Raw genomic sequence first — 16,503 nt, forward strand, 5'->3', positions numbered from 1 at the left:
ATTCGAACCCATGACCTCTGACTCCAAAGCCCGTGCTCTTTCCACTGAGTCACGCTGCTCACAGTCTTCATCCCCTTTTTCCAGATGAGGGAACTGAGGCCCAGGGAAGTTAAGTAGCTTGCCCAAGGTTGCACAGCAGACAAGTGGCGGAGCGGGATTAGAACCCATGACCTCTGACTCCCAAGCCCGTGCTCTTCCCATTAAGCCACAGGAAAGCGAGGTGGAGAGGATTTGGGAGAGAAAGACGTAAAGTGTTCAGTTTGGGACATTTGAACTGGAAGTGACAGAGAGATATCCATGAAGAGACGTCCCAGAGGCAAGAGGAGATGCCAGATTGTAGTGGAAGTGAGAGGTAGATTTTGGAGTCATCTGCCTATGGGTAGGAGTTTAAAAGCCAAGGGGATGGATGAGCTCTTCACTTCACTTCTTCAGGCCACCTTACCTCTAGGAAAGCAATAATTGAGGGACAGAGGATAATTGGCCAGGTCTTCCGATGGGTCTTGCGAGTGTGCTGTGTAAGTAACTTTGCAGGTAAACCTACTGGGCAGTAGTTTGGTTCGAGGATTCATAGGATAGGAAGGCAGTAACTGGTGTCTAGCGATTCTGGCGGTTTCGGGTGCGGACGAGTGGTGAGTGGTGAAAGCGGGCCTGTTACCTGTTGACCCTTTACTGTGTGTGTTTGGGGGTGGGAAGGGAAGGACTATGTCTTGGGCAATATGACTGCAAGGTATCCAGCAGGCTGAGGATAATAATAATGATAATGGTGGTATTTTGTAAAGAGTTGTTATGCGCTGGGGTGGATAGAAGCCAATGGGGTCGGACCCAATCCCACGTGCAGCGCTCTGCACACAGTATGTGCTCAGTAAATAATAATAATAATAATGTCGGTATTTAAGTGCTTACTATGTGCACAGCACTGTTCTAAGCGCTGGGGTAGATACAGGGTAATCAGGTTGTCCCACGTGAGGGTCACTGTCTTAATCCCCATTTTACAGATGAGGGAACTGAGGCCCAGAGAAGTAAAGTGAATTGCCCACAGTCACACAGCTGACAAGTGGCAGAGCCGGGATCGAATGAATAATAATTTGGTATTTTTAAGCGCTTACTATGTGCAGAGCACTGTACTAAGCGCTGGGGCAGATACAGGGTAATCAGGTTGTCCCAGGTGAGGCTCACAGTCTTCATCCCCATTTTACAGATGAGGGAACTGAGGCCCAGAGAAGTGAAGTGACTTGCCCACAGTCACACTGCTGACAAATGGCAGAGCTGGCATTCGAACCCCTGACCTCTGACTCCCATGCCCGGGCTCTTTCCACTGAGCCACGCTGCTTCTCTAATGAATGAATGGGGCTGTTTGTTAAGCACTGTGCTAAGCGCTGGGGTGGGACCCAGTCCCACGTGGGGTTTACAGGCTCCGTCCCCCTTTTACGGATGAGGTGACGGAGGCCCAGAGAGATGAAGGGACTTACCCCAGGCCACACAGCGGGCAAATTTGGGGATGTGGGATTAGAAGCCGTGACCGTCTGACCGGCAAGCCCGTGCTCCATCCACTACGCCACGGGGGTGGGGGGGTGCGGGGGCCCACGGCACTCCTCGTCGAGGGGTCGTCGGAGGCGTGGCCGTGGCCTCGGCACGGCGTCGTGTCCTCCCCCCCCTTCCCCGGGGCGCCAGTGGTACAGTCCAAGGCCTCGCTCCATTGCGTTCATTGGCTGGGAGGTGTGCGGGGCGTGGTGGCAGCCCTGCCTCCTGCCTCTTATTGCCGGAACTGGGAGCTAGCGGGTCGCTCCTCCCGTCGGCCGTGCGGGTCTCCTCCTCGCCGAGTGAAAACAAAGAAAGCTCCGCAGTGGAGGGTGGGGGAAGAGGCGGGGCCGAACGGTGGAGATTCGGGTGCGCTCCGCTGATTTGCGGTGGCCGGGCGGGCCGTCGCGGGATAGGCGGGGCCGGAGGTGGACGGCGGTTAGGCCGGCGGGGCTGGGCGGCTGCCGCGCGAGCGGACGCACTGCGCCGGCGCGCTCGGTGCGTGCCCGCTAGGTGAGTGGCGGTTGCTCAGTGCGTCTCGCGCTCTCGCGCCGGGAGGAGCGACGAGGGGTGGAGGTGCGGGCTGGCGAGGCCGGGGGGCGAGCGGGCGGCGGCGGCGGCTTCTTCTTCTTCCTGTTGTTATCCTCTAATAGGAAGAAGGAAGCCCGCTGACAGCTTTGGAATCGCTTGCGCGGCTCTAGGCGGCCCCGGGAGGCGCCGCAACTGAGGCGACCGAGGAGGAGGAGCGGGCCCTTGTGGGTTACCGTAGGCGGCTGAGGGGGCGGCCGGGCCCCGGTGGCGGCCGGGCCCCGGTGGCGGCCAGGTTGGGGGAAAGCCAGGGAAGCAGCTCTCCCGGGAGCCTCCTTCTGCAGGTACAGGAGAGGTAAGGCCAGCCTCTGGTCTCCGGGGGAGAGCACGGAGCGTGCAGTTGCCCTTCGGAGAGGTGGGCTTGAAAAGCCTGAGGGAAAGAAAGAGAGCAAAAGCAAGCTGGCCACTTTGGGCTGTTTTGCTTTTTCTTTCTCCCTTCCTTTCTTCCCTCCCAACCCCCCCCCCCCCCATCGTTGCTGGTCGTTTGATGTTTAGGCGGCATCGATGTGCGCTGGTTCTGCCCGCAGATTGCTTGGAGGACCCTTTCACTCTCTTTGTTTTGATTAGCCATCCCGGGCGGTGGTGCCAACCCTCCGATCCCACTTAGGCAGGGAGGAAAGGAGCTTGAACACAGCTTGCTTCCCGAGGAGGAGACGCAGGTAATATGGTGCCGAGCAAAAAAAAAAAAAAAGAAGAAAATGCGTCTGTTAACGATTTTAGGGCAATCGTCATCGCTCACCTAGTGACGGTTCCGAGGGTTTCGTTGCGGGGCGAAGGGGCTTTCTTTTGCCCGGGTGCCCCCCGTTGGAGGTTTGCGGACTATTGTTCTGGGTCGTCTGCGGGGCGGAGGAGTAATTCTGGCTCTACGTGCTCCTTAATCGCCTGCTAGAGGCACAAGTTGGGAGAAATTCATCTTCTACCTGAAGAGTGAGCGTTCGGTTGTTCGGGACAGCCCTTTTCTCGACGCACATTCCCGGGATTGGTACTTAAATGTAGACTTGAGGAAAAGTGGGGTGTGCGGTCCCCGTCGATGACACTAGAGCCTAAATCGTTAATTAGGCGCCGATAAAATGGTCGAGCATCTTGCTTAAAGAGATCCCCCGAAATATGGTGGAGCAAACTTTATCTGCTACTCGGGGAACCGTTGGCGGAGGTTATCAGTGGTGATTTTTTTTCGATGCGCCTTTGGTGATATGGAAGCAGCCCATGCCGTGGAAGAAAAAGGGGTCCACTTGGCGTGACCTCCCAATCCGCTTTGGAGAGAAAAACGTGAAATTCGCTTGCAGATTTGCCAGGCGTGGAGGTTAACCGTTTTCCTCCGAGATTTCGAAGAGTGACTGTGTAGGGTAGGTTTCCCGGGATTCGTTTTCTCACTACGCAGTTTGGAGAGAATGGGACGTTTCTCTGACAGTGCAAGCGATCGTGTATGTGCATGCGTGCGTGGACCATCAGGCGTCGTGAAATACCATCCGGTGGTGGTGTGGTGTTTTTTTTTTTTTAAAAAAAAACAAACACCCATCAAAAACGGGGTTCTACCAGAATGCAACCCCCTCGTTATAGGAGAACAGGGTGTATTTTATGTCCCACACTTCTGTTGAGAAAGGTACGTTTTGTCAGGTCCGTTAATCTCAACAAATATTTGAGTTCCTGCTGCGCATAGGACACTGCGTGCTCTGCAAAACTAAGGAAAAGGAATAACGTGTGCCAGTTAAAATTTTAAATTCCGAAGTTAGGGCGGCATAGATAAAATGGGTTGCATGAACCCATTACTCCCTGAGATTACCGGTTTCTCAAGTCTGGTTTGTAGACCTGCTGAATTTTGACTTGGTAACTGATGTTCAGGTTTGGAGGGAAAAACCCAGTGGCACAACGAGGGAATACGGACTTGATGCCTTCCGTAATTTGAAAGGTATCAAGAGCACCGGTTCCCCACCCCCATGAGTGTCTTCCTATTTTACTAAACCTTCGCCTCGTGCATTGGTTTTTTTTTCCAAGAGAAAAAGCTTCTAAAAAGCATATGTTCCGTGTGTTGGGCATACCTGGGCCTAATTGAGCAGCTATGGTGCACCAGCACACACAGCTGCTGAACAAATTGATACAGTACAGAACATCATGTTCTCAGAGCAAATTTCTAATAGTTCAGCGTAGTCTATTGGGTAGCAACAGGGACCTGTAGCCCACCCTTTAACGTTCAGGTGGCGCTTTGGAGCCACCCAGGTGCTGCAAGTTGCAAACCGTAAGAACTGGCTTGAAGATTCTAGACATGGGCGAGCATCGTATTAACTTATACAAATCAGTTTTTGCATTTTTAAAAAAGGTGTTTTTTCATGTGTGCTTATGTTAACATTGAGTTTAAATAAAAAGACTTTTAGTATTTGTGCATTTTTACTTTGCTCTTAGATCGTGAAAGTTAATAAACGGTGTTAACTAATTTTTTTCTATCAGTTTTTTGTTGTCGTTTCGATCGGTTATTGGCAGGGGGAGGAATTCTGGCGATGCATTAATGCACTTTGCATTATTTCCTAATGGAAACCATAATTTAACGCCCTTTCACTTCACACTCTCTTCATTGAACCAATTAAGAGTGTGCACTGGGGTTTTTCGGGAATCTTAAAATTGCTAGGAATATTTGGACAAAATCTCATGCTTGTTTTTCAGTCATTCATTGGTATTTATTGGGTGCCTTCCTTGTGCAGAGCACTGGAGCTTGGGCTAGTACAGTACAACTGAATTGGTCAACAGGTTCCCTGCCCACAGGGAGATCCAGTTTTATTCTGCACTTTTATTTTGATGCAGCAATTTGTCATCATTTTAAGAAATTCATTTTCCTTCCCTCCCCCTTTGTGACTGTTTAGCCCAAATGAGGTATTTTCTAGTACTGATTTTTAGGATTTGTGGGTAGCGATTACCTAAACCTCTCATTTTCAATTATTTGATGGTGACAGGCTGGTCCATGTGAATTGGTATAAGGACATAGAGGCGTTGTATTGGGTAATTTGCATTATAAATCTTACCCTAGCTTTAACAGGCTTACCTTAGCATCACCATTCTTGCAAATAAATCCCCAGTGTTGTTAGAGCCTCACCAAAAGAAGAAAAAAAAATTCCAAGAAAGTGCGATGGCTTGGTTGCTTGTGTGACCGTAGTAAATTGCGGTAAACTCCTAAGAAAATACATGCCATTTATCTACAGAGGGAGTTAACGGTGGTGGTAACTGTAGTACTCCTAATATATTGTATCTGCCCCAGCGCTTAGAACAGTGGCTGACACATAGTAGCTGATTAAAAAATACTGTTATTATTAGTAGCAGCAATGGTATTTGAGTACCCTCAGGGTGCAATACACTGTTCTAACTGCTTGAGAGCTACAGAACAAAGAAGTGAAATTGTTCTTGCCCCCAAGGATCTTATAAATATCCTTTCCCTAGTCTCCTCTCTTCTCACACAAAAATGTCTCCTCCTTCTCTTTAGAATCTACCGTCTTGGAAATATTTTCAGGCATAAAACTTTTTTTGAACTGTAAACAGCTAGAGCTCTGGAAACCGTATAGAGGAAATTCCACTAACGTTGGGCCTTGAAAGTTTGGATTTCAAATGCCGTAAAGCCCAATTCATGTCGTCGTCTTGTGACTCTTGGACTGCTGGCTATAAAAAGGCAGTGCAGTGTGAATTCTTGGAAAAAAGATGGTTTGGTTTCAGACGGTTATAGGCTCCCTCCAGCTCATTTCAGTGTCCCTGAATGAAACACAGCTAAGTACATGCGTGTGTTTGTGTATAGGTGTGGTTCCACCAAGCTTCCTAAAGTCTGAATCTCAAAGAAAGGTCAGCAGAACTAGGGACCTGGATAGCTTTGATTTCCCCCAGCCTGACTTCCTTGAAAAAACCAAGCACCTGTGTAGTTCTGGCAAGTGCTTGACTTGAGCACCAGGCAGTTTACTTAGCATAGCCTTCCTCTCCATGCTCTACTAGCTGTGCCTCTGGGAGAACTGGGGAGGACTTGTTCCTGAAGCCTGAATGAGTATCCAAATCATCCAAGTCCAGATGGAGCTGATTCTGGGCATGCAGGTTGGTGCTGAGCTACTTAGGCCTGGCAGAATGAAGTCTCCTGTAATCCCCATGAGACTTAACCCAAACTGTGGGACCCACCCCTATGCAGAGCAAATTTGGGGGAAGAAAAAGTAGGTGTGCTTGAGGCCATGCAGAAAGAATCTGTATAAAGTGAATATGTTCTGTCTTTTTGATATTGTGTTGTAACAACTGACTTAGCCATCCCTTAAATGCAGAACTAATGCTGTTATCGCCACTAGCTCTAAACTGATATTTAGGCTGCATATTGATATTAGTTACTATTGATATTTTATGGTATTTATGTGTTTTCTATGTGCCAGACACTACTAAGTGCTGGGGTAGTTACAGGCTAATTGGCCTAATGGATAGAGCACAGGCCTGGGAGTCAGAAGAGTCAAATAATAATAATGATGGTCTTTTAAGTGCTTACTCTATGCCAAGCACTGTTCTAAGCGCTGGGATAGCTACCAAGTAATCAGGTTGTCCCACGTGGGGCTCACAGTCTTAATCTCCCTTTTACAGATGAGGTAACTGAGGCACAGAGAAGTGAAGTGACTTGCCTAAAGTCACACAGCTGACAGGTGGCGGAGCCGGGATTAGAGCCCATGACCTCTGACTCCCAAACCCGTGCTCTTTCCACTAAGCCACACCGCTCCTCTGGCTCCACCACTTGCTTGCTATGTGATCTTGGGCAAGTCACTTAACTTCTCTATGCCTGATACCTCATCCTGTAAAATGGGCACTAAGATTGTGAGCCCCACGTGGGACAGGGACCGTGTCCAATCTGATTTGCTTGTATCCACTCCAGCGCTTAGAACAGTGCTTGGCACGCAGTAAGCACTTAACAAATAGCACAATTATTATTATTAATTATTTTTAGGTTGGACACAGTCCATGTCCCACATTGGACTCACACAGTCTTAATCCCCATTTTACAGATGAGGTAACTGAGGCCCAATGAAGTGACTTGCCCAGCGTCACACAGCAGACAAGTGGCAGAGACGGGATTAGAACCCAGGTCCTTCTGACTCCAAGGCCTGTGCTCTGTCCACTCTAGGCCATGCTGCTTTTTGATGCCCATAAGGTTTTTTTTATTTTATGGGGATAAGTATCAGGAATCAATTGGCTACTTAAAAACAAGTTCTGTTTTGCTTTGTGTGAGGTCTGCATTTTCTTTTATTCTGGAATTACATATCCATTTGAAAACACCATTCTCTCATCTTGACCTTTTTTTTAATATGCTCAACTTAATAGCCAATGTTTTATTTGAAATGAATTTCTAGGATTTTTTTTAAAACTGACCTTCAAAGTTAGGTGATAAAATCCTGAAAACAGCTCCAAAAATTGTGGCGTTGCCTTCCCTGGAGAACTTCAAGTAAAGGAGAGAGAAAAATGCCTGCCCTGGTTGTTTAGTCCCTCACCTTCTTGAAGAAAGGCAATGGGACAAGATGATCATCTCTTCCGTATTATTTTTGAATTCTAAGACCTACTTCTGTTAAAAGAGGACAGGAGGTAATAATTGGGTTTACAGAATACTGTTCTTGTAAGGAGAGCAGAACACCAGGTAACAAAATGCCATCATTAGTATTTCATCATGCTAATCTGCCGGTGTGGTATTCCAGCGGAGCGTGAGTCAGCCAGCCATTGTGGTGGAAAGAAAGCCATAAAGGATATGGTGCCACCATGATACCAACTCCATAGAAAAGACATGGATGGGCGGTAGGGGTGGCCCTCTAGGAGGGGGCAATAAAAACCTAAAAATCGTTCCAGGCAAATAGAGGAGCGTGGAATCCCCTAAGTGGAGATTTTTTGATTTGAACAGGCCAAGATGGGGAAAATGAATGGGAAACATAGGATGAAAATGGGGAAGCTGCAGAATCACTGCTGTAGTAATAATGGAAGGATTTCAGTTATCCTCACATAGAGAAGCAGCATGGCCTAGTGGAAAGAGCACAGGCCTGGGAGTCAGAGGGCCTGGTTTCTAATCCCAGCTCTGCCAATTGCCTGCTGTATGATTTGGGGCAAGTAACTTAACCTCTCTGTGCCTTAGTATCCTCCTCTGTAAAATGGGGATTCAATGTCTGTCCTCCTTCCTCCTTAGACTGTGGTCCCCATGTGAGACAGGTACCGTGTCCACCGTGATTAATTTGTATCTACCCCAGCCCTTGGAGCAGTGCTTGATGCAGAGTAAGCGCATGAAAATACTACCGTTATTATAAATCAGCTGAGTAATAAATCAGAACCAGAATTGGGGGTAGACCCCATTTCTTCACACCTTATCAAAGCACTTGCCACCTCCCTGACTGCCATCTTCAACCGTCCACTCTCCATTGACTTCCTCCCCACTGCTTTCAAACATGCCTATACCTCCCTTATCCTAAAAAAAACCCTCCCTTGGCCCCACAGCTCCCTCCAGTTATGACCATATCATCCTCTCCAAACTCCTTGAGCAAGTTGTCTACCTCCGCTGTTCTGTGTTCCCTTCTGTTCTCCACGTACACCCTCTCTTGGAGAACTCATCCGCTCCCAGTGGCTTCAACCACCATCTCTATGTGGGTAATTCCCAAATCTACACCTCCAACCTTGATCTCTTCAGTCTCACATTTCCTCCTGCCTTCAGGACATCTCTTCTTAGATGTCCCACCGACACCTCAAACTCAACATGTCCGAAATTGAACTCCTCGTCTTCCTACCCAAACCCTGTCTTTCCCATGAGTTTCCCATCACCGTAGATGGCACCACCGTTCTCCCTGTCTCACAAGCCCTTATCCTTGGCATTATCCTTGACTCATTGCTCATTCAACCCACATATTCAGTCTGTCATCAAACCCTGTCAGTCCAGCCTTCATAACTTTGCTGAATTCTGCCCTTTCCTCTCCATCCAAACTACCACCTTAATCCAAGGAGTTATCCTATCCCGCCTTGATTGCTGCATCAGCCTCCTTGGTGACCTCCTGCCCTTCTACTCCAGTCCGTACTTCAATCTGCTGCTGGATCATTTTTCTACAAAAATGCTCAGTCCTCGTTTTTCCAGTCCTCCAGAATCTCCAGTGGTTGCCCATCCATCTCCACATCAAAGAGAAACTCTTTACCATTGGCTCTAAAAGCACTCAGTCACCTTGTCCCCTCCTGTCTTTCCTCGCTGCTTTCCTACTACAACCCAGCCCGCACACTTGGTTCCTCTAATGCCAACCTACTCACTATACTTCGATCTTGTCTGTCTCACTGCTGACCCCTCGCCCACGTCCTGCCTATAGCCTGCAACTCCCTCCCCCATCGTATCCGACAGATGCTCACTCTCCCCACCTTCAAAGCCTTAATAAAAACACATCTCCAAGAGGCCTTCCCCGACTAAGCCCCCATTTCCTCTTCTCCCGCTCCCTTCTGTGTTGCCTTCGCTCTTCGATTTGCACCCTTTTTTCACCCCTCCCTCAGCAGCATAGCTTAGTGGAAAGAGCCCGGGCTTGGGAGTCAGAGGACGTGGGTTCTAATCCCAGCTCTGCCACTTGTCTGCTTAACTTCTCTGGGCAAGTCACTTAACTTCCCTGGGCCTCAGTTCTCTCATCTGTAAAATGGAGGTTAAAAGTGTGAGCCCCGCATGAGGCAACCTGATTACCTTGTATCTACCACAGTGCTTAGAACAGTGGTTGGCACATAGTAAGCACTTAACGAATACCATAACTATTATTGTTATGTACATATCCATAATTTATATTAATGTCCGACTCCCCTCTAGACTGTAAACTTTGAAGTAGGGAACATGTCTACCAATCTGTTACATTGTACTCTCCCAAACACTTAGTGCTCTGCACACAGTAAGCACTCAATAAATCTGATCGATTCACAAGTCAAAGAAACATACTCTAATAATAATGTTGGTATTTGTTAAGCGCTTACTATGTGCAGAGCACTGTTCTAAGAGCTGGAGTAGATACAGGGTAATCAGTTTGTCCCAGGTGAGGCTCACAGTCTTCATCCCTATTTTACAGATGGGGGAACTGAGGCCCAGAGAAGTGAAGCGACTTGCTCACAGTCAGCTGACAAGTGGCAGAGCTGGGATTCGAACCCATGACCTCTGACTCCCAAGCCCGGGCTCTTTCCACTGAGCCACGCCGCTTCTGCTAATAGCCTTCTATCCAGAATGTGTAGTGAAATATCTCTTATGGAGGAACTGAGTATACAGTAGATTTTATTATGGGTAGTGGTCAGGATCTGGTGCAGAAAATATACGTGACAGAGACACTGTAATGCTCACAACATGATTAAATTTAGCATTTTTGCTTGGAAGGAAAAACTAGAAATAACTGACTCGTGGGTATTAAATTTCAGAGAAGAAAACTATGATAAAAAAGCAAGGCTTGCGGGGAAAGCCGAAAGGATTAGCCAAAAACAATGTCTAAAAGAGGTCTACAGGCTGTTTAAAAGCTCTTAGAACACAGGTAAAACGTTTGCAATGCCACAGAAAAGGTGGCCAAGGTAGAAGCCTGAATAAAAGAGGTCTGTATGAGATGGGATATTGTTTAAAAGGATGGAATATGCACCCAAGTAAAGAGAAGGGGGAGACCCATGAAAAATGCCAAGTCAAGGGAAACAGGAAATTGGGCAGGCTAAAAAGGATAATGAGAAACACCTTGCAAGGGACGCCAAAGCTGCTAATAAAAAGTTCTTCTAACATTTCAACAGCAGGAAAACCGGCTAGGGAATCAGAGGCACTTGATGGTCATGGTGTAAAAAGTGCATTCAGAGATGAACAAAGATATCCCAAGGGCTTTTAGTTTGGTAGATAGGGAAGTTCTCACACCACAAATTGTTTTTTGTAGCAGACAAGTTGGAGGTAGTGAATCAAATGATAGTGAACAAATTCTTGTTGTAGGCTGAACCAAGGGTCTGCAAACTGTGGCTTGGGAGTCATATACTGCTCTTCAGCGCTCAGTAAATACGATGAATTCTTGGAGCCAATGTGGCTCTCAGCTGGTGGTGAGGAGGGGGTTAGGTGGGCATTTAAAACAGCTACCCATGCCACACGTGGCCCCGCTGCCACGGTTTATCTAAAAGGCGTCGCAAATGGCACAGGCCCACCGGGCTCCATCTGGTCCATTGTTGCTTGGACTGAAGTGGGGGAGCTGACGACAGGTAGCGTGCCCAAAGTCCCTAGTGGGTGTCGATGCCGCCCTCCTCTCCCACCCTTCACCCACCCCAGGAAGGCCTCTTACCTCGCCCACTGCCTTGGAAGCCCCAGAAAACTCCAAGGTCCAGTAGGTAGCCCTAGATGGAGCTGGACCTACCTTGCTCGGAACCCACCCATCCTCTGCTCTTCAGACGGAAAAGTCCTCACCCTGTACTTCCCGAGGGAAGGAGGAGTTTCTGCCCTCTCGCGACCCAGAATTCCTGCCCACCCTGGAGGCCGCTGCCATTTTGGCATCTTTGGATCTGGGCAGGAAGGAGGAGGCCAGGGGCTGTGGAGCAATGGAAGGTGAACAGCAGAGAATCTTGTTGGGGATCCTACAAGCGGCGGGGCGGCGGGACCTAATGTGGGGTGGGTGAGGAGTGGAGGGGGAAAGAGGCCGGGGCTGCTTTTTTCAGGTTGTGACTTCCAAGACGATACATTCGGACCATTTCCTAAGTTGAAGACATACACACATTCTCCCATCTCCCTCTTCTCTCACCTTCCTTCCTCCTTCACCTCCCTTCTCTTCACCATGTAAGTACAATATTAACCCTAAATTACCTCTATGTGATTATTGTAATAATAGTGGCATTTGTTAAGCACTTACTGCATCAAGCACTGGGGTAGACACAAGATAATCAGGTTGGAATTTTCCCCCATTAGACTCTTCCACTGTACGGATGAGGAAAGTGAGGCACGGAAAAGTTAAGCGATTTGCCCGAGGTCATACAGCAGACAAGTGGTGGAGCTGGTATTAGAACCCAAGTGTTCTGACTTTCAGGCCCGTGCTCTTTCCACTAGCCCATGCTGTTTTTCTAGGTAATAAATGAGTTGCACTAAAGTGATCTTATTAATACTAGATTAACCGAAACATCCCTGGTGAAAATCTAAATCAGTATGGACACAGCAGCTATTTTATTGGAAACTCCTGGGTGGTGTCACCGTTTTCTGGCCAAGCAATATCCAACAGAAGAGTTGAGGAGAGTTGCCATATAAAGAAAGTGCTGTGGCTACAAGGATAACAACCAGTTACATAGGGCGAGAAGAAAGTAAGACTTTAATTAATAACTTGTCACAGCCCCTGGATAATTTGCTTTTTTCAAGCATGAAAAATTATTTAAAAACAAATGTATTGAAATTAATTGGTAGATTATAGTTTTGCAAGTAGTCACTTGCCTGCAATGTGACCTTCGGTAGGGTCACTTCCCTGTGCCTCGGTTTCCTCCTCTGTAAAACAGTGATCACGCCTGTAAGCCCCATTTGCGACATGGACCTTGTCCAACCTGATTATTTTCTATCTATCCCAGTGCTTAGTACAGTGCCTGGCATAAAGTAAGCCCTTAACAAATACCATTGAAGAAAAACAGTACAGATAATAATAATGATGATGGTACTTGTTCATTCATTCAGTGGTATTTATTGAGCACTTATTGTGTGCAGAGCACTGTACTAAGTGCTTGGAAAGTACAATTCAGCAGTAAAGAGACAATCCCTGCCCGCACCGGGCTTGCAATCGCTTACTACATGCCAAGCACTATTCTAAGCACTGGGGTAGATACAAGGTAATCAGGTTGTCCCACGTGGGGCTCACAGTCTTAATCCCCATTTTACAGATGAGCTAACTGAGGCACAGAGAAGTTGTGCCGTGCCCAAAGTCACACAGCTGACAAGTGGCGGAGCTGGGATTAGAACCCACGACCTCTGACTCCCAAGCCCGTGCTCTTTCTATTAAGCCACGTTGCTTCTCATGTCATCTTGCTTCATGTGTACTTCCTGGAAATGAAGTGACTAAGGGTTTTTTTTGTGATGTGTTTTAACTAACTATACCTTTCTATTTATTCACAAGGTTGTTTTAGCCTCGCACTTAGATGGCTACACGATTTGCTTCTATTACACCCTAAGTAAAACCTCTTAAAGGGCCATACCCCACCCTTGACTTTATGTTGAATTTATAATTGTGTACATCTTTCCTTAGGAGGGGATTGGGAAAATGAAGCAGCATCATAAGCAGGGGAAAGCAATGTGTCTGGTTTGTCAGGAATTGGCAAGGGGTTTCTCAGAGAATAACAAATATCTAGTTGTTCCAGCTAGAGCCATTCTGTAGGGATCTTTCTGAACTAGCACTGGGAATCACGTCTTGGTGCGAGAAGCACATTTTAATGCCCAAAACTTGATATTTGTAAGAATGCCTATGTTAAGTGAATAAAAGGGATTTAGCTTCTTTTTATCCAATAGTTAGTTGTTGAATGATTTGGGACGCTAGTTTCATTTGTATGCTGGCAGAATCGAGTGAATCTGGTTGCATGTTCTCCCCACCGCTCTCCCCGGGCCTTTTGCCCATAACTCCACCCTTCCTCTCTCTGGGGATGGAAAATAATGCTCAATTCTGAAGAAACTAATTTCTCTTAGGGTCGAAGCAGAACAAGGTTAGATTTGGGGATTGTGGGTCTTTCCTACTTGTCATCTCCATCAGCTATTACTGAACCCCCTTGAGGCACTGTTTTAATAAACGTACAGGCCTGTAAGCAGATTTCTTCTAAAGGGCAATCCTAGTTATTACAGCCCCGTCTCTCTTTCTTGGAGTTCAACTACATGAATTCAGCAAGGATTTTGTTGAGAATCCAACCAACGCAGAGCTCTATCTCGTCGTCCCTTGCTCTTCAACACCGTGTCTTTTTCTGCTTTTACTGGGTAGTCAGTATTGAGTCACATATTTGCATATACTAGATTAATGATAGCCAAATCCTCAGTGAAACTCTTAGTGGACATAGCAACTGGGCTTGTGTCACAAGTGCCCATCCACTCAGCATAGGTCAGCAGAGGACTGGTGCGCTTCAGGGAGAAGCTGAATGGGATTGGAGATAAAACTAGGCTCCTCCTCTAAGATGCCCGTAGTATTAATCGTGATATAGGCGTACCTCAGTTAGTCATCCCATGAAATATACAATCCAGGGATACAGCAGCTAATGGTATTTTCTTTAAGTGGTATTTGTTAAGCGCTTACTATGTGTCAAGCACTGTTCTAAGAGCTGGGGTAGATAGAAGTGAATTTGGTCAGACACGCTCCCCATCTTGAATGGAGCTCGCGGTCTAAGGGGGGAGAATAGGAGAACCGAGGCACGGAAAAGTTAAGTGACTTGGCCAAGGTCCCACAGCAAGCGTATGGCAGAGTCTGGATTAGAACGCAGATCCTTGATTCCCAGGCCTGTGCTCTTTCCAGTAGGCCGTACTGCTCCACGTGAGTGCTTTCTTCGTGCAGAGCACTGTACTAGGCATTTGGGAAAGTATGGTACAGTCGGTAAACGTGATCCCTGTCCTCAGGAAATTTACAGTTTAAGAGGGGAGGCCAACAACAATTGCAGCTAAGGGAAGCAACCATGGAAATGCATGGAAATGCTGGGGGAGTGGGACTGAGTGTGTGGGGGAGGCAGTAGTTTTTGTTTCTCGACGATCGAGTGCATCACTGCAAGGTGCCAAAACTGATGAAGGTCTCTCCACCATTAGCAAAAATTGAGGGGCTAAGTCTTGAATCTTTTTTTTTAAAGCAGCTGAATTTATAAGAATGATCATAGACCCTCATGAAGAGAAGAGTTAAGAGATGTGAAGAGGTGTTCAGAAGAAATTGGTCTGGTACAAGGTACTTTATGAAAACAAGAAGAAGGCTGTCATTCAATCTCTTGGACAAATTCTTCACCAAAATTGCAATACCATAGTCAGTTGTGTTTATTCATTCAATAGTATTTATTGAGCGCTTACTATGTGCAGAGCACTGTACTAAGCGCTTGGGATGAACAAGTCGGCAACAGATAGAGACAGTCCCTGCCGTTTGACGGGCTTACAGTCTCCCCAACTGTGTACAGAGCACTGTACTAAGCACTTGGGTGAGTACAATTGAAATAGACATGATATCTGCCCTCAAGGAGCCTGTAATCTACAATCTTGAGTAGAGATTCGTTTTATCTGTTCTGAATTGTACTTTCCAAGAGCTTAGTACAATGCTCTGCACACAGTAAGTGCTCAATAAATACGAATGAATGAATGAGGGAGGCAGACTCAAAGTAAATTACAGGTAGGGGAAAGCAACAGAGTTTAAAGATATTGAAATGCTGTGGGAGTGGGGAGTTGCCAATACTTAGGTAATCAGTTGATGGAATTTGGGGGCTTACTGTGTGCAGAGCACTACTAAGCACTTGGGAGAGTACAATATAACAGAGTTGGTAGCCTGCTCAGAAATCTACAGGGAGAGATAGACATTAAAATAAATTACAGGTAGGGGAAATGGTGAGTATAAGGATATGCACATAAGTCCCAAGGTGAATATCAGAGTATTTCAGGGGATAGAAACCCAATTGCATAGGTGATGCTGAAGAGAGGGCAAATTAGGGAAGTAAGGGCTTAATCAGGGAAGGCTTTTTGGAGGAGTTATAATTTCATTAGGGCCTTGACGATGGGGACAGCGATGGACAAATGGATATGAAAGGGGAGGGAGTTATGGGCCAGAGGGAAGATGTGGGCAAGGGGTTAACAGCAAGACCGGTGATATCAAAGTGCAGTGAGTAGGTTGGTGTTAGAGGAGTGAAGTGTTGTAGTAGGAGATTAGCCAGTTAAGATAGCGGGGAGTGTTGAGTGCCTCAGAGCCAATGGTAAGTAGTTTCTCTTGAATGTGGAGATGGATGGGCAACCACTGGATAATAATAATGTTGGTATTTGCTAAGCGCTTACTATGTGCAGAGCACTGTTCTGAGCGCTGGGGGAGATACAAGGTAATCAGGTCGTCCCAGGTAAGGCTCACAGTTAATCCCTATTTTACAGATGAGGTAACTGAGGCACAGAGAAGTTAAGTGACTTGCCCACAGTCACACAGCTGACAAGTGGCAGAGCCAGGAGTCGAATCCATGACCTCTGACTCCGAAGCCCAGGCTCTTTCCACTGAGCCACGCTGCTGCCCGTGGATGTTTTTTGAGGAGTGGATAGATGTGAATTGAATATTTAAAAAAAAAATCTAAGCAGCAGAATGAAGTATGTACTTGAGAAAGGGACAGGAAGCTGATGCAGAAGTCAAGGTGGCATAGGATAAATGCTTGGATCAGTGTGGTAGCAATTTGGGTGGAGATGAAAGGGTGGATTCTAGCTATGTTGTGATGGACTTTATAAGTAAATTGATT

General features: G+C 47.0%; 1 protein-coding gene across 2 annotated transcripts in view; it reads left to right on the forward strand.

Annotated features, from left to right (window-relative positions):
* Nucleotides 1–1,975: 1,975 nt before the first annotated feature.
* RNF38 (ring finger protein 38) overlaps nucleotides 1,976–16,503 on the forward strand; it is a 76,645-nt gene continuing 62,117 nt past the window's right edge. Inside the window, exon 1 of one of the 2 annotated variants that reach the window (XM_029056200.2) lies at nucleotides 1,976–2,031. The gene's annotated coding sequence lies outside the window, so the exon portion shown is untranslated. Of the gene's footprint in view, nucleotides 2,032–2,172; nucleotides 2,402–16,503 lie in introns of those variants that run through there. The other variant, XM_029056201.2, reaches the window with a different exon arrangement.

The sequence above is a fragment of the Ornithorhynchus anatinus genome, chromosome X5, assembly GCF_004115215.2.
Source record: "Ornithorhynchus anatinus isolate Pmale09 chromosome X5, mOrnAna1.pri.v4, whole genome shotgun sequence".
Lineage (NCBI taxonomy): Eukaryota > Metazoa > Chordata > Mammalia > Monotremata > Ornithorhynchidae > Ornithorhynchus > Ornithorhynchus anatinus.